The sequence below is a fragment of the Henckelia pumila genome, chromosome 1 (assembly GCF_033568475.1).
Source record: "Henckelia pumila isolate YLH828 chromosome 1, ASM3356847v2, whole genome shotgun sequence".
Taxonomy (NCBI): domain Eukaryota; kingdom Viridiplantae; phylum Streptophyta; class Magnoliopsida; order Lamiales; family Gesneriaceae; genus Henckelia; species Henckelia pumila.
In genome coordinates this window covers 63625245-63642835 of record NC_133120.1, presented here as the reverse complement: position 1 = coordinate 63642835, position 17591 = coordinate 63625245, and the positions used below count along the sequence as shown (strand labels likewise).

General features: G+C 31.4%; 2 long non-coding RNA genes across 2 annotated transcripts; both read left to right on the top strand.

The window, feature by feature from the left end:
• Positions 1–2022: 2022 nt before the first annotated feature.
• Positions 2023–3424, top strand: LOC140865243 (uncharacterized). Its single transcript, XR_012144521.1, has 3 exons — positions 2023–2158; positions 2711–2743; positions 3208–3424. It is a non-coding gene; the product is annotated as an uncharacterized lncRNA (long non-coding RNA).
• An 11468-nt stretch (positions 3425–14892) lies between these two features.
• On the top strand, positions 14893–16983 carry LOC140876303 (uncharacterized). The gene is made up of 3 exons (XR_012148737.1): positions 14893–15009; positions 15568–15745; positions 16814–16983. It is a non-coding gene; the product is annotated as an uncharacterized lncRNA (long non-coding RNA).
• Positions 16984–17591: the final 608 nt, after the last annotated feature.

Here is a 17591-nt window from a genome sequence, read left to right as displayed (position 1 = left end):
TTTTATTTTATTTTATATAGCTCATTAATATTTGTTATTTCCAATAATTTTTAATGTGTTTTATGCCTTTTTATATATTATTCAATAATAAATAATTAAGTATATTCACGTGCTTTTTTACCATTATTATTTAGTTAATTAATTAAGCAAATAATTCTTAATATAAATTATATAATTAATTTTATCCTTATTTATTTCATTTAATAATTAATATTGTTGTCATTTTCAATAATTTTTAAAGTGTTTTATTTCATTTTATATATTAGTCAAACTCAAATGTCCTCTCATTAATATTTGTTATTTCCAATAATTTTTAATGTATTTTATGTTATTTTGTGACTTTAATCAAATTTCTTCTCATTAATATTTGTTATTTTCAATAATTATTAGTGTGTTTTATTTTATTTTATATAGCTCATTAATATTTGTTATTTCCAATAATTTTTAATGTGTTTTATGCCCTTTATATATTATTCAATAATAATTAAATAAGTCTATTCACGTGCTTTTTTACCATTATTATTTAGTTAATTAATTACGCAAATAGTTCTTAATATAAATTACATAATTAATTTTATCCTTATTTATTTCATTTAATAATTAATATTGTTGTCATTTCTAATAATTTTTAATGTGTTTTATGTCATTTTATATATTAGTCAAACTCAAATGTCCTCTCATTAATATTTGTTATTTCCAATAATTTTTAATGTATTTTATGTTATTTTGTGACTTTACTCAAATTTCTTCTCATTAATATTTGTTATTTCCAATAATTTTTAGTGTGTTTTATTTCATTTTATATAGCTCATTAATATTTGTTATTTCCAATAATTTTTAATGTGTTTCATGCCCTTTTATATATTATTCAATAATAATTAATTAAGTATATTCACGTGCTTTTTTACCATTATTATTTAGTTAATTAATTAATCAAATAATTCTTAATATAAATTATATAATTAATTTAATCCTTATTTATTTCATTTAATAATTAATATTGTTGTCATTTCCAATAATTTTTAATGTGTTTTATGTCATTTTATATATTAGTCAAACTCAAATGTCCTCTCATTAATATTTGTTATTTCCAATAATTTTTAATGTATTTTATGTTATTTTGTGACTTTACTCAAATTTCTTCTCATTAATATTTGTTATTTCCAATAATTTTTAGTGTGTTTTATTTCATTTTATATAGCTCATTAATATTTGTTATTTCCAATAATTTTTAATGTGTTTTATGTCCTTTTATATATTATTCAATAATAATTAATTAAGTCTATTCACGTGTTTTTTACCATTATTATTTAGTTAATTAATTAAGCAAATAATTCTTAATATAAATTATATAATTAATTTTATCCTTATTTATTTCATTTAATAATTAATATTGTTGTCATTTTCAATAATTTTTAATGTGTTATGTCATTTTATATATTAGTCATTCATAAATAATTAAGCCTATTCATTTATTTAAGATATATTAACAATTATATTATCTATTATTACTACTTTAAATATAATATTTATTATTTTCAATAATTTTTAGTGTGTTTCATTTCATTTTATATAGCTCATTAATATTTGTTATTTTCGAGAATTCTTAAATTAAAAGAATAAATATTCGAATTGAATATTTATGGAATTTGAAATTAAATTCCACGTTTCGGAAATTAATATGATTTATTTTGACGATGCAAATCGATCAGAGACTGAATTGGAATTATCGACGTTTTGAGGACTAAAGTGGAAACGGCCAGGATTATTGAATTTAATCCGAATTTATTTAATTTTAATCCGAGTATATTTAATTTGGGAATATTTAGAGTTTCGATTTAAATTCTAATATTATTAAATTATTTTGGATTGAAATTGAATTAAAAAGAGGACGAGGACTGAATTGTAATTTATGAAGTTTCAGGGACTAATTTGCAATTTTGGCTAAAGCTATCCAATTTTAATTGATTATCAGCAAAGCTACGTGGATTAACATGATCAAATTCAGAATTGAGAGCTGAGGTTCGAACAGGGAGCCGGGCTTCTTCTCTTTCCTTTTGATTTTGCGGTTTCAAATCGCCGTAACATTTGATCCGCTCGTCCGATTTCAATTTCGAAAGATGTTCTGGAATCCTTGAAACGAGGCCTTCGATTTGATGTAAGTATTTAATTCTCTCGGCATGTTTTGAAGAACGAAATTTTGCAGAGATCAGATTATGAGTTTGTATTGATGTTCTTGAATTCGTATGCACTTTGATATCGAAACTAAATTGATGAACGACTATCGTTTGTGTTGATTATAATCTCCAGCAGTGTTTCGATTTATATAGAGCATGATTATGATTGTTTTTATAGCTTATGAATTGAATTGAAGTTACGTATGAAGTGAGTTGAAGTTAGCTTCGAAGTCGGTATTAAGTCGGTTACCGATTTTGAACCGCTACGCCTTTGATTCGTGTTTTTGGATCGTTTTGATAGTCTATAACTGAGATAAGATGTTTGTCTAGATGTTATTTACGATATAGCAATTTATTTCTCAGTTTCAGATGACGTTTGAAGGTTAACAACTCATGACTACGAGTTGTACCGAATAAGAAGATGTTGAGTTTTGAAATGATTTTGAATGAAGTTAGATTGATGAATTTGAAACGAATTTGTACTGATTGAATAGAATGAAAATTGATATGAATGTTTTGATGCTATGTTTCAGATTTGGAGCGTTCAAAACAGAAGAAATACGAAGGTATAATGACGACATCGAGAGTCAGGAATTTTGAAACTCAAGAATGATTCTTTTTTAGTTCTTCCGCCAAAATCACATACGTATTTATTGTTTTAATTTTATTTTGATGTTGTCGATCCATCCCAGGTAGTGGATCTTTTGATTTTGAGTCGATATGATTTTGATATGATGATGATACGAATTGATTCTATGCCAATGTCGGAGGACGACTTTATTTTCGAATCCGGAATGATTTTGATAGATGGATACCCATGTCAAGATCGGATACGAATCTTGATGGCAACGATGAGTTATGAATCAATTCTGAATCGAGATATGTGTTATTTACTCTATTTGTTGAGTTGAATTAAATAGAGTCGATAAGAATTTATTTAACGCTTTATATATGTTGCTTATACTGAGATTGTTTTCTCACCGGAGTTTATCCGACTGTTGTTTTGTTTTGTATGTGTGCATCACAACAGGTGGGGCAGGAGCTAGTCTGAGATGACATGGACAGCTCGGGAGTGAGACTTAGCAAGTGTGGACTCGGGTTTTAAGAGAAAGAATGGTAGTTTGATAGCCTTGATTTGATATGAAACTTGAGATTTAGAAGCTCACATGTGAAGATTTAGTGTAGCTTATTGTTTCATGCCTCTATGCTATCTATTTGATGTAATAATCATTAGATTTGATGCTTGAGCTTGGCTATATGTATATATGCATGTTCTTAGATATGATAACATGCTTATGAAGGATTTATATGAAGGATTTTGCCATTGTTCTAAGTTTTTGACAGCAAAATGTAAGGGACAGATTTCTGGAAAATGTTGCTCACTCGATCGGGTGAAATTCACCGATCGAGCGAGGCCTGTGTTGCTTGGGCAGTAAACTGGACTTGTCTTGCTCGCTCGATCGACGGAATTTGCCTGATCGAGCGAGGCCTTGTTATGAGAAGACCCGAGAGTGTTGAATGCATGGCTCGCTCGATCGACTAACTTTGCCGGATCGAGCGAGGCTCTTAGTTTTTTTAAAAAAATAAAAAATAAAAAATTTTTCTGGTCTTGGATTATTGATTCTTGTAATTGTTTGATTAATTTTTTTTTAGTAATCATTAGTTGCCCTACGAGTAGATTAGCGAACCGAGGTCCTCACAACAGGTGGTATCAGAGCGTAAGTTTCTGGACTGAGATAGAAGCTGAGCGGGGTAGAATGAGTCACATGCATTTATAGTATTGCAGGATTATGCTTTACTTTAACATGATGGTTTGATTAATTGCATGTGAACATGTGCTACCGTTGAAAATGAGATTGCCTGATTTACTGATTTGTAAATTTTTAAATTTCTTACTGATTTGTAAGTAAATTTCTGAATTTCTTATTGATTTTAGTATAAGATTTTACCCGGGTGATGTAAGCACCCAGAAATGAATAGAACAGTGTTCTTTGGGTGACGTAAGAACCCCCGAATGATAAAATGATATGGCCAGACTGAACAGAGACTGAACAGAATTATTTGGTCAGATTGAACAGAATAGTAGTTGCTTAGCTGAATGAAGTATTTCTGAATTGAATAGAATATAATATCAACAAATAAATAGATGTGATTGCAGGTAGAAGTTGGTTTGAAGAACTTGATCAGGGGTTCAGATACCTTAAAGATACAGATAAATGATGTATCAGATTGACTGTCTAGTAACTTCAATACCTAGCAACTAGCTGATAGATTTTGATGAAGAAATTCTGACTGAATAGAGGTATATTTATTTGTTGGTAAGTGCTTAGAATAGAATTTGATTTAATGGTTCTTTGCCACAACAAATAAAAATGATGAGAAAAGAAGAATATATCAACTAGAAGCAGATCAATTTGAATATTGAAGTAGGCTTTGTTAGGTTCAAGACTATTACAATTCTTTGAATTGTCGATGATGATGAAGCAGCTCAAGATTGAGTTGTTTAATTATGGCTTGAATTCGAAGATTATGTCTGAATAAATGTTGACGACTAAAACATTTTGTGAAAGACATAGACAGAGCAAAGAGAATCAAAACTGAATGAGCATTAGAAGGAAGGGAAATTGTATTAGGACCATAGTGTGTGAGATATGCACAACTTTAGTTACAATTTCTATTCCAAGACAGATATGAAGTGAACATTATGAAACTAGTCTCTATCTCTAGCGAACCAAATAGGTGTGAATGAAGAATATGTCCGAGATGACTATATTTATTGTTGAGAAAGATATCTGAACAATTAGTGCAAAGACATTTCAAGCCGAGGTGCTTGTTTATGTTAGAAGCAAATCCGATTTAGAGATGATTTGAATGACGAATAGTTCCAGATGTATACAGAGAATCAGAATGAAATTGCACCTGAGAATGAAATTGCAGGTAACAGATTTATTTTGTTTTAATCTATTTAAGATTGGTGCAACAGATATATGATAGCTGAAAGCATATTATATTTTCATCTCTGTATCAGAAAAGAGAAATTGTGAATTGAACTGACGAATGGAACTACTGAATTGATGAAATGAGATTGCACATGATTTTGCTTCAAAGAAATGGAACTGAATATGATTGTGTTAGTTTTGAGATATCTGTTTAGGTTGCATGATAGACGATGATACAATAACCTAATACAGATTATCAGAAGACTGATGAAAAGAAGCGGTTAAATTAGATCGGCAAGAACATAATGTGCATCTGAATATGATGTTATGATAAGGGATCCAGAATTTCAGATTCTTTGATTTTGGATTGATATATGATGTTGATTACAGAAATATTCCGAAATAAATATATTCGATGCACTAGATATGTTCAAGATCTAAATTAGCATTGATAGATATGCCGATGAATTAGATAGATCGAGGAATAGAGATAACAGGTATATTCCAGTAAGATTTCGACTTTAGTTTAAGTTGTGAACTGGAATTCTATAGTGGATGTAAGAATGGATGAATTTGTGAATTCCCGACTTGATGAGATTATGACATGGATGCTGAAGAGATGATGAATTGAATACTGCTTTTGAGGTTTATAAAATCGATGATGATAAGAAAATCAGTTACAGTAGAGTCTTTTCTTTGATTATGCTGAATCGATTACATTAAATGGAAATATGATTCTTGAAATATTTGATATTGAGGATTCATGGCGCCTGACTTATTTCACTCATTCGGAGTTATGAGATGCAAGTGAGTTGTTTTCACTGTGCAGAGTTTGTTATCCAGAAACTTTGATTTTTGGATGACCTTGATTGAGGGATTTTCTCAATCTTGATTTATTTCTTTTTATTTTAAGAATTATTGATTCTTTGATGGTTATTTCAGCGTATTTTGAGATTTTTGACTCGTAACTGATAGACGAATTAGATTTTGATCCATGATTTTTGGGTTAGATGATATGAATTGTTGGTTTTTGGAGATAGAAATAAGGAATGAAATAGGCATTCGATGAATTGATTTCAGAATTCTGTGTGTTCTGATGTGAATATTCAGATAAATATGTCACCAATCAGAATGATTTTCGATTGGATGTAAGTCAAAAATGTTCAGAAGATGAAGGAACCATAGAAAGTAAACCGAAGCGATGAAAATTCGGTGAATAATGCCAGATTGAAGTATGAATTGAATCCTCAGATCAGAATATATGAATGCTTTTGTGACTAATATTATGATTGTGCTTGATATTTTTGAAAAGAGATATCAGAATTTGAAGAATGGCACAACGATGAATTTCATATTCGTCAATAATTGTTTTATCAGAAGATAAACACAAAAGTAGTACGTTTTTGAAGTTAAACGTAAGGAGAGTTTCTGATGAAGTTGTAAATCATTGACCAGATGAGTTCTTTAATAGTTTAGAAACTCTAGAATCCGAACAAGATTAGGATTGGAAAGAATAGATTTCGAAACTACCAAGATGAAGCAGTGTAGATGATGTGAACCGATGGTAGTTATGATCTGATTGCTTGAAGGTCTTGAATAAGATGATCTGTCTGTATGATTAAATCACTGAATTGTGATTAGAATTGTGCGAGATGTCACAGTAAACCAAGAAATATTGTTTCAATTGAGACATTAGGTTTACTATTGTATGATAATACAGACAATCAGAAGGCTCTGAGTACTTTTTGATGTGAAAGTACATAGGTTATCTTTGAATTGAAGAATGATCAGAGCAGATGAACGAATTTTGAGAATGAAGTATATCTGACATGATATCGATTATCAACAACTCTGAATAATTTGATGTCTGTGAATACAACATATTATTCCTTGATGAAGAAATGGTCCACATAGATTAATCAGATTTCAAAATACGCTGCTTAAGCTGTGATATAGAGAGCTGTTAGCTATTTTGACGATAATGATATGATGAAATAACAGGAATGAGTACAATCTCGTGTTATGAGAAAGATGTTAGATTATTTGATCGAATTGTGACATTGATTGATTGATGTTCTGAGTGTTTGGTTATATATGATTACATTATACCATTCTCTAATCGATAGATTATCCGAGTAGATTTTCTAGATTTTGAGAATATTCTCAGAACTTTAATACTTGATTTGGTATTAATTAAGTTGAAGTATTGCCACTGAATAACTATGATTCCTATAACAGCTATCGAATCGATATTGAGATTAGATGATTTTATGATATAAGGAGAAAGAAATCAGATTTATTTGTGTTGATATGACCTTACAGAAGTAACCGATATCAAATCAGATCAGATGTGTTTTGAGATACACAAAGATTATGAATATGAATCTGTATGAAATGAGAACAGAGATGAAGAAACAGAGTTAATAATTGACTGATAGATATAACTTTGAACGGTGACACTGATGAGTTAAACGAAAAAGTTATTCTTGAAATATCATTCACTTCCTCATTGAGAAAGAACGAAGTTGAATTACAGATTCATATTATGAATGTGAATACAAATCTTGAAGCGATGAACAGAATGATAGTGTAGACTTGATATATGTTCTATGCGGAGCATGGAATGATATAGATCATAGAGCATAGAATTCTCTAGAAAAGAAACAAGTCGTCACTAATGCTGAATTTCACTGACTGAGATGTCCGACCGAATTGATGATTTGATTGATAGATTTATTCTTTTCAGATTAATATGATGGATCTGATTTGTTCCACATATTTAAATTAAGTAAATATCAGTTAGATGTTTTCCTATGTACTTTAATCAGATGAATTAGATATTGAAGAGATTCTGAGTTCAGTCGAATATTCGACAGATCCTCGAGTTAGGATAAAACAACTCAAAGAGTATTCTTTTTAGTTCATTAAAGTACAAGAGAATAGAAATAGATTCGAAGAACCAATCTGATTCAAGATGATAAGATGAGTTACGAAGATTAGAGTTGAATGATTGAAGTAGGAATTACTTCAGATAATCATTCAGTCTATCAGATTGAATAGTTCGAATGACTACGATTTCGAGGACGAAATCATTCCTTAGAGGAGAGGAATTGTAAGGCCCGAAAATATTAAATTATTAATTATGGGATTTGAGAATTAAATTTCATATTATGGGCTAATATTGATTTGAGAAGCTAAGGAAGTTATAGAATTAATTTCCGAGTCGAGAATATTTAATTTGAGAATTTATGGATTTTGAGAATTAAATTTCAAGAATTCTTAAATTAAAAGAATAAATATTCGAATTGAATATTTATGAAATTTGAAATTAAATTCCACGTTTCGGAAATTAATATGATTTATTTAGACGATGCAAATCGATCAGAGACTGAATTGGAATTATCGACGTTTTGAGGACTAAAGTGCAAATGGCCAGGATTATTGAATTTAATCCGAATTTATTTAATTTTAATCCGAGTATATTTAATTTGGGAATATTTAGAGTTTTGATTTAAATTCTAATATTCTTAAATTATTTTGTATTGAAATTGAATTAAAAAGAGGACGAGGACTGAATTGCAATTTATGAAGTTTCAGGGACTAATTTGCAATTTTGGCTAAAGCTATCCAATTTTAATTGATTATCAGCAAAGCTACGTGGATTAACATGATCAAATTCAGAATTGAGAGCAGAGGTTCGAACAGGGAGCCGAGCTTCTTCCCTTTCCTTTTGATTTTGCGGTTTCAAATCGCCGTAACTTTTGATACGCTAGTCCGATTTCAATTCCGAAAGATGTTCTGGAATCCTTGCAACGAGGCCTTTGATTTGATGTAAGTATTTAATTCTCTCAGCATGTTTTGAAGAACGAAATTTGGCAGAGATCAGATTATGAGTTTGTATTGATGTTCTTGAATTCGTATGCACTTTGATATCGAAACTAAATTGATGAACGGCTATCGTTTGTGTTGATTATAATCTCCAGCAGTGTTTCGATTTATATAGAGCATGATTATGATGGTTTTTATAGCTTATGAATTGAATTGAAGTTACGTATGAAGTGACTTGAAGTTAGCTTCGAAGTCAGTATTAAGTCGGTTACCGATTTTGAATCGCTACGCCTTTGATTCGTGTTTTTGGATCGTTTTGATAGTCTATAACTGAGATAAGATGTTCGTCTAGATGTTATTGACGATATAGCAATTTATTTCTCAGTTTCAGATGACGTTTGAAGGTTAACGTCTCATGACTACGAGTTGTACCGAATAAGAAGATGTTGAGTTTTGAAATGATTTTGAATGAAGTTAGATTGATGAATTTGAAACGAATTTGTACTGATTGAATAGAATGAAGATTGATATGAATGTTTTGATGCTATGTTTCAGATTTGGAGCGTTCAAAACAGAAGAAATACGAAGGTATAATGACGACATCGAGAGTCAGGAATTTTGAAACTCAAGAATGATTCTTTTTGAGTTCTTTCGCCAAAATCACATACGTATTTATTGTTTTAATTTTATTTTGATGTTGTCGATCCATTCCAGGTAGTGGATCTTTGATTTTGAGTCGATATGATTTTGATATGATGATGATACGAATTGATTCTATGCCAATGTCGGAGGACGACTTTATTTTCGAATCCGGAATGATTTTGATAGATGGATATCCATGTCAAGATCGGATACGAATCTTGATGGCAACGATGAGTTATGAATCAATTCTGAATCGAGATATGCGTTATTTACTCTATTTGTTGAGTTGAGTTAAATAGAGTCGATATGATTTATTTAACGCTTTATATATGTTGCTTATACTGAGATTGTTTTCTCACCGGAGTTTATCCGGCTGTTGTTTTGTTTTGTATGTGTGCATCACAACAGGTGGGGCAGGAGCTAGTCTGAGATGACATGGACAGCTCGGGAATGAGACTTAGCAAGTGTGGACTCGGGTTTTAAGAGAAAGAATGGTAGTTTGATAGCCTTGATTTGATATGAAATTTGAGATTTAGAAGCTCACATGTGAAGATTTAGTGTAGCTTATTGTTTCATGCCTCTATGCTATCTATTTGATGTAATAATCATAAGATTTGATGCTTGAGCTTGGCTATATGTATATATGCATGTTCTTAGATATGATAACATGCTTATGAAGGATTTATATGAAGGATTTTGCCATTGTTCTAAGTTTTTGACAGCAAAATGTAAGGGACAGATTTCTGGAAAATGTTGCTCGCTCGATCGGTGAATTGCAAAATGTAAGGGACAGATTTCTGGAAAATGTTGCTCGCTCGATCGGGTGAAATTCACCGATCGAGCGAGGCCTGTGTTGCTTGGGCAGTAAACTGGACTTGTCTTGCTCGCTCGATCGGCGGAATTTGCCCGATCGAGCGAGGCCTTGTTATGAGCAAACCCGAAAGTGTTGAATGCATGGCTCGCTCGATCGGCTAACTTTGCCGGATCGAGCGAGGCTCTTAGTTTTTTAAAAAAAAAAAAAAAAATTCTGCTCTTGGATTATTGATTATTGTAATTTTTTGATTAATTTTGTTTTAGTAATCATTAGTTGCCCTACGAGTAGATTAGCGACCCGAGGTCCTCACACTTGTAGCATACCATTTATGGTCATATGCTCATATATTGTCGCACGATCATGATTCGACGAGTTAATGCATTTGCAACAAGGACACGGTTTCTTGACTTCATCAGTTGTGTCTGCAAATGCATAACGTAAAAAATGTAAGACTTCCACTCGATACTCAAGACTAGCACGGGGGCAGTTCATCCACGCCTTTTGCATTATCAGATCCTGCTCAATTATTTTGAAAAATATAAGTACTTATATAATAATGAAGAACTCATCAAGCACTAAAATAAAAATATCATAAAAAATATTTCGAATAAGTGAAAACGTACAAATAAAAAGAAGAATTTTCAAATTTTAATTTAAAATAATATCAATAATTAAACCCAGTCAAACTCGTATTCACAATCAAAAATCAAATATCCAAATTCTAATTTGTTACACAAAGAACCTAAACCTTGAAGATTATTTTAAATTAGCAAATCATGTCCATACTACAAATATTTGATTAAAACAAGACATACAGATAAGTGCATAAGCTTGAATTCGACAAAATCACAATGTCTAAAAGCTTTTGAAATCGTAATTTTATATAAATTTACAATATCAAGATACATATTAAAAGAACATTCTATAGTATAGTGAACAAAGAATAAACAATACGTTCCATTATTTTCTTTTTGGAAGAAAACAAACGAAGAGAAAGTACTCAAGACAATAATTTTTTAGCTGAATTCACTACAATAAAATCTTATCATCATACCAAATCACATAAATTTTCATATATCCATCACTTATATTTCTAACATCAATACCCATGGAATATATGCAAATCAAAATAACAACAAACAGAAATATAAACTAACCTTGATGTGGGTAATAGAAGGGCATTCAAAATTGGTAGAAATCTGATGATTTAACGGACGATAGGGCTGTTGCTATTTTTGTTCTTCCATAGCATGTTTAGGTCCTTTTTACCGCTGCCAGTGTCAACAAAAAATAAAATAATGTAGAATTTGTTTTCTAAAAATCATGTGATTGAGTAAAAAACACCATGATATATACTGGTACACTTATTGACATATTATCAAACAAGTTAAAAGCATAAAATGTAGCCCATGAAACCTTTACGTCCAGTACTATCAGGCACTACATCGTCTATCATAAAGACATTAAACACAATATTTGAATCATTATTGTCGTTTCGAAACTGATTTTGAACATTATATTCATACTACGCAAAGAAAAAAAACTACAAAAGCAGCAACCTATACATAATCTGAACACCTATTTTAGTTTGTGCTTAGATTAGAGATAAACAAAATAACAACTCTGCAAGAGTGAAGGAAAGAACAGAACAGAGAACTGTAAGAAGAACTTACCAGAATGGGTGGTTAGGGAAATCTGACTCTATTTAGGGAGGGGAAAGAATACCAAAAAATAAGGTGAAACGAAGTTGAGATTTTTAAAAAAAGAAACAAAAAAATGGTTGATGATCTTGATTTTGATTTTTGCGAATATTTCCAAGCCCTTTTGTTGTGCAGACGGTTGGAGGTGGAATGGTGGCGGCAAGTGGTTTGCTTCTGGAGGGAAGGGAGAGGAGAAAGAGCCAAAGAGGTTTAACCGTTCAAGCCCAAACACAAAGGGCCTAGATGCTAATTGTTTTATTTTTTGAGTATAGTAAAATACCTATATATATACGCTATATATACATATATTATATGTATGTATGTTTATATTATTATTATTATTATTATTATTATTATTATTATTATTATTATTATTAATAAATTATATAAGTTTTTTTATTTAAATGTATAGCGAATCCACCTATGGATTTTTAGGTGGGTCAAGTCTAACAATGAGGCGTGTTCGATTGTGTCTGGGTCTTAATTTTCTTTGACGAGATGGATTCCGAGTATAGCCAAATATGTTCCGTTGTAACTCCTAAGTAGGCTTTGACTTTCAACTATAAATTAAAGCTAAGAAAAACATCAAAATTAATAAAAGCATTTAATAGGAGTGTTATTTAAACATTTTTTTAAATTAAAAATGAATAAATAGAACTGGTTTACAATAAGGTACATACAAATTGATACAAAAAATATTTAATATCAGTGTTTTGTAAAAGTGCTCTTTGAAGTTAACCTATAGAAGTGTTTTATGGCATCGGTTCACATGAAACAATGGTCAAAGTGTCCAATATGAGTGCTTTTATGACCGTTTCTAAAAGTTAAGGCAATACAAAGTAAACGATAGTAGAAATCGATTCTATTGCCTGAACTTTTACGAATGGTTTAGAGAACGATTTGTATAAACCGCACCTAAAAGTATTTTATAAGAGTGATATAAAAAGCGATCTAACAAAATAATGCAATAGAAACTGTATATAGCAACAACTGAATAAATCGTTGCTAAAAGTACTCATTAGAAGCGGGCTCAAAATTGTACCTAAAGGTTAGCACAATAGGAGCGAATGATAGCAACGGTTTACAAATAATTGTTGCTATAACTATTCGATAAGACCAGTATAAGGAGTGCTCCTAAATATTATATAAATAGAAACGGTTGATAGCAGCGGTTTGTGTAAACCGATGCTACACACACTCTATAGTAGCGGTTTCAAAAATGCTCTTAAAGGTCGGACAACACAAACGGTTCACTCAAAACCGATCCTACTATGCAACTTTCAAGAGCGGTGTTGGAGCTGCTCTTAAAAAACCGCTTCTAAAAGAGGTATTTTTTTGTAGTGTTACTACTATAAATATATGATTTGAATTGTGAATTAATTTATTTTCATTTTAAAAATTAAATTAAAAACACTTAAAAAAAATGTCCATAAGTGCCCTTTAAAATATGTATATATATGTTTTTTTGTGTTTTTACGTTGTTGTCCTCTTCAGCTACAACTATAAGCTAGAAATAAAAGTTTTGAACCCCTGACAACTCAAACTGGACAATAAATAAGTTGAGGTTCTTGTTCTTCGGCAAAGTTACAAAGTACATATCCACCAATCATTGAATGAAGTCAATTCGAGAAATGAAACTTGTTTCTTACTTGATGTTTTATACTATTTTTTATCAATATATTTTATACTCGTGATTTACGATGATTTTCATCATGGTGGTATGTTATTCTGAATCTGAATTAATTACCTCGTTATACGCTAAATGTCACCATTGGTTGACTCTCCCATTATTGATTCATTAATTTATTTTCCTAAAAATAATAAATCATATTTTCAATAATTATTAGAAACAAATAAAGATTATATCGTATATAATTCCCTTGTCAAAACCATCAAATCGAATTATGCAAATATTAACTCGAGTTTTGAGCTAACATTCCAACGAGGTAAACCCGTTACAGAACTACTAGAGAAACTAACAATATCGTGACTAAATTTGGCTTCCAAAAGATGTAGTGAGATTACATTCACCTGAGTGAAAATAAAGATAATCGTACTATTATTATTAATTTAGATTACTTGGAAAAAATATTTAACTTGGATAAAAAAAATTAAGTGAATTACACAAATACTTTTTTTCAATAACCACAAACCAATCAATCGAATATTGATTAATACGTAATCAATTGAATTGACACTATTAAAAACAGTAATTTTTCTTATCTATACTTGTAAGGCCCTGAAAATATGAATATTAATTACGAAATTAGAGATTTAAATTTCGTATTTGGAAAATATTCAATTGGGAATTTATGGAAATTAGAGATTTAATTTCCGAGCCGAAAATATTTAATTTGAGAATTTACGGGTTTTGAGAATTAAATTTCGGGATTCTTAAATTAAAAGAATAAATATTATAATTGAATATTTATGGGATTTAAGATTTAAATTCCATGTTCCGAGAATTAAAAGAATTAAATTTAAAGAAGAAACTCGAGCAGGGACTGAATTGCAAATATCAAAGTTTCAGGGGCTAAACTGCGAAAATGGGATTTGACTTGTCAACACAATATTTATATTACACTTTCCACGTATATATGTTCCCTTCAGCAGCATCAAAAATGAGAGAGAGATTAATTAAGGTTCCAAGGATTGATTTGCAATTGTCCAAAAGCTTAAGGGCCAAAGTGCAATTCCTTATGCAAGTGGATGACACATGGTACTTGTATACATGAAAACGTGTATAAGGCATGGAATTCATCAGAATTTCCAATCAAGACCGAGAGAGAGGAGAAAAGAAGAACCATGGTCGATTCTTGTTTTCAAAAATTCATAGAACTCAATCCGGCCGGTAGAATTTTAAATTGATCGTATATTTGCGATTACGGCTTCGAGTGCTACACTTTGACGTAAGTTTGGCTAAATTCTACCATCTTGTAATTTTAAGATGTTGTTAAAATTATGATTTGATTGTATAAACGTGTTCTAGTATATACGACGATAGCGTATCTAAGTCGGATTTAGAAAAGATCATCGTTTGGACATGTTTTTGAATTATGAAATATTTTCTGAAATTTCTGGAATTTTTAGGCTACTGATTTAGTGTATATTAGATTTTAATGAGTATGGAAATGGGTTTGAAGTATAGTATTGATGGTGTTTATGCTTTTGGAATTACCGAATTCGAGCCGTTACGCCGTCGATTTTAGTTTGATGAATTTCTGAAAAATTGAGATGTTGATTTCGAAATTGTAGCGATGGAATGATATTGATATGAAGTAGATATCAATGTTTGAAGGTTGTGTAAGTTGTTAGAATTAATAGATAGGACTTTTCGGTGCCGATTTGTAACCGATACGATATCGGTTTGAATGTCGGTTATCTTGGCAAGTTTTGAAGTGTTTAAGCAATTGTGAGATTAGATGAAATTGAATACTAATATATTACTTGAAAACACTTCAATTCAGATTTAAGTTGAAAGGTATCGAAGTCTATTCGACGAGTCCAAAATGGAATTGACATGAGCTACAAGTTGAAGACAACTAGATCTTGGAATAGCAAGAAGGTTTGAGCAGATTTTTGTGGAACCTTGTTGTTGTTGTTTAGAAGTTACAAGAGTTTTGAGAAGTAAAGATCAAGATCAAGGTATGATTCGACATTAATTCGACAGGTAGTATAACTCGAAGACGTGGTGGTTTTCGAGTTTATTAAATCACATACATGCATGATTAGGTGTTTTACTTAATCTTATATGATTCTATGAAATACTTGACTTAGTTGATTGAGTTAATTGATATATGAGTTGTTTGCTTTCAACATGATTTCTTGTTGAGATATATGATAGATAATTTATTTGAGATTGTTGGTTTAGATTATTTTGAAGTGTTGAGTTGTGGTAGATTGATTATAGAGTTGAGAGTAAACCCTTTGAGCCACAATTCTTTCGAAACCTTGAAAACAGAATCGAAAAGAAAATATTGGACGTGGTGAACTTATATGCGAGAGGCTAGGGATCTGACTTGATTTCTTTTGCCACGGTTCTCAATATAGTGTTTTCTTAAGACCGCTGGTTTTAAGAATGAGTGATTGCCCTTCTCCGACCCTTACTGCCCAACCTGGGAACGGACAGCTAATGCGTTCCACTTATTGAACAGGGTTCTATGGTCGGTCCGTGACCCCTGGATGCCGAAGGCGCCCTTGGGGTGATCTCGTAGTTCCTACGGGGTGGAGATGATGGGGTCGGTCCATGGATTTTCCTTCCTTTTCTTTTGCCGCATTTCGCTCAAAGGGTTGAATGGAGATAGTGCATCAAGCTGTTCGCAAGGGCCAACTTGATCCTCTTCCCCAGGGATCTCAGATGAGGCAGTCCAGGGAATATCAGATTTTACCACCCCGAGCGGGAGCGTAGGTGGAAGGCTTGATATTTTTATAGCCTGATTATATTCCCGGGATCCCAACGATATGAATTTTTAAATTATCGATTCTGTAAGACTTGAATCCTTTAACCTTCAACCGTATTCGAGTCTTTATGATATTGAATGAGTTTATTTGAAAGACATTCGGCAGGTAAGGTATAAGGAAATTGTTGATTGTAATAGTAAATTACTTGATGAGTTATATCTATTTGATTTATATAGATGTCTTTCATACTGAGATTTATTCTCACCGGAGTTATCCGGCTGTTGTTTTGCTTGTATGTGTGCATTGCATCAGGTTGAAGAGTAGCGAGTCGGACTTGACATGGAAGCGAGAGATTGAGAGATTAGAGTGGAGACTCGGGTGATAGAAGTCTATGTTCTTTTGTAATGTCAAGCATGTTAGATTAGAATCCAATGTTGATATGTTAAATTCATTGGTTTAGTTTATCCTTTCATGTTTGATGTTTGTATTAAAGGTTTGAGACTAGACTTTAATCTAGATGTATGATGTTACTAGCTTGAAATCTAGTTGATTTACTTTTTGTAGGTTCTACATGTAAACTTGAGATTGTTTATGTGAAGAGTTGGAACTCTACTTCTTGTAGCATCATGCTCTCTTGGTTATGAAAATACTTGTTCAATTTATGCTTTTAGCTTTGATATATCTTGGTGGAGTTAGCATGAACTTGTTTATATTCTCTGGGATATGATTATGTTAGCATACGCTTGGCTTATGAGATGTTTGTAGTGACTTCAAGACTCAGATAAGGAGTGGAAAAATCGAAGTCAGTTTTTCTGCCCAGGGCAGCGCCCGAGCAGCAGAAAAGAGCAGCCCGAGCGCAGCCCCGAGCTGTGCGTTCTGTTTAGGAAAATTCAGGGCGCGCCCGAGCGGTGCTTTTAAGCCGCTCGAGCGCGGCTCATTATATATATAAAAAAAAAAAATTAGCCTTTGATTGCTTGATCTTAATTCATGTATTGGATTATATGTTATTACTTGATCTTGGATTAATCGTAATGATTTGAGATATTAGTGCCCGAGTCCTCACAATATACTACTATAAATATATGAGTTA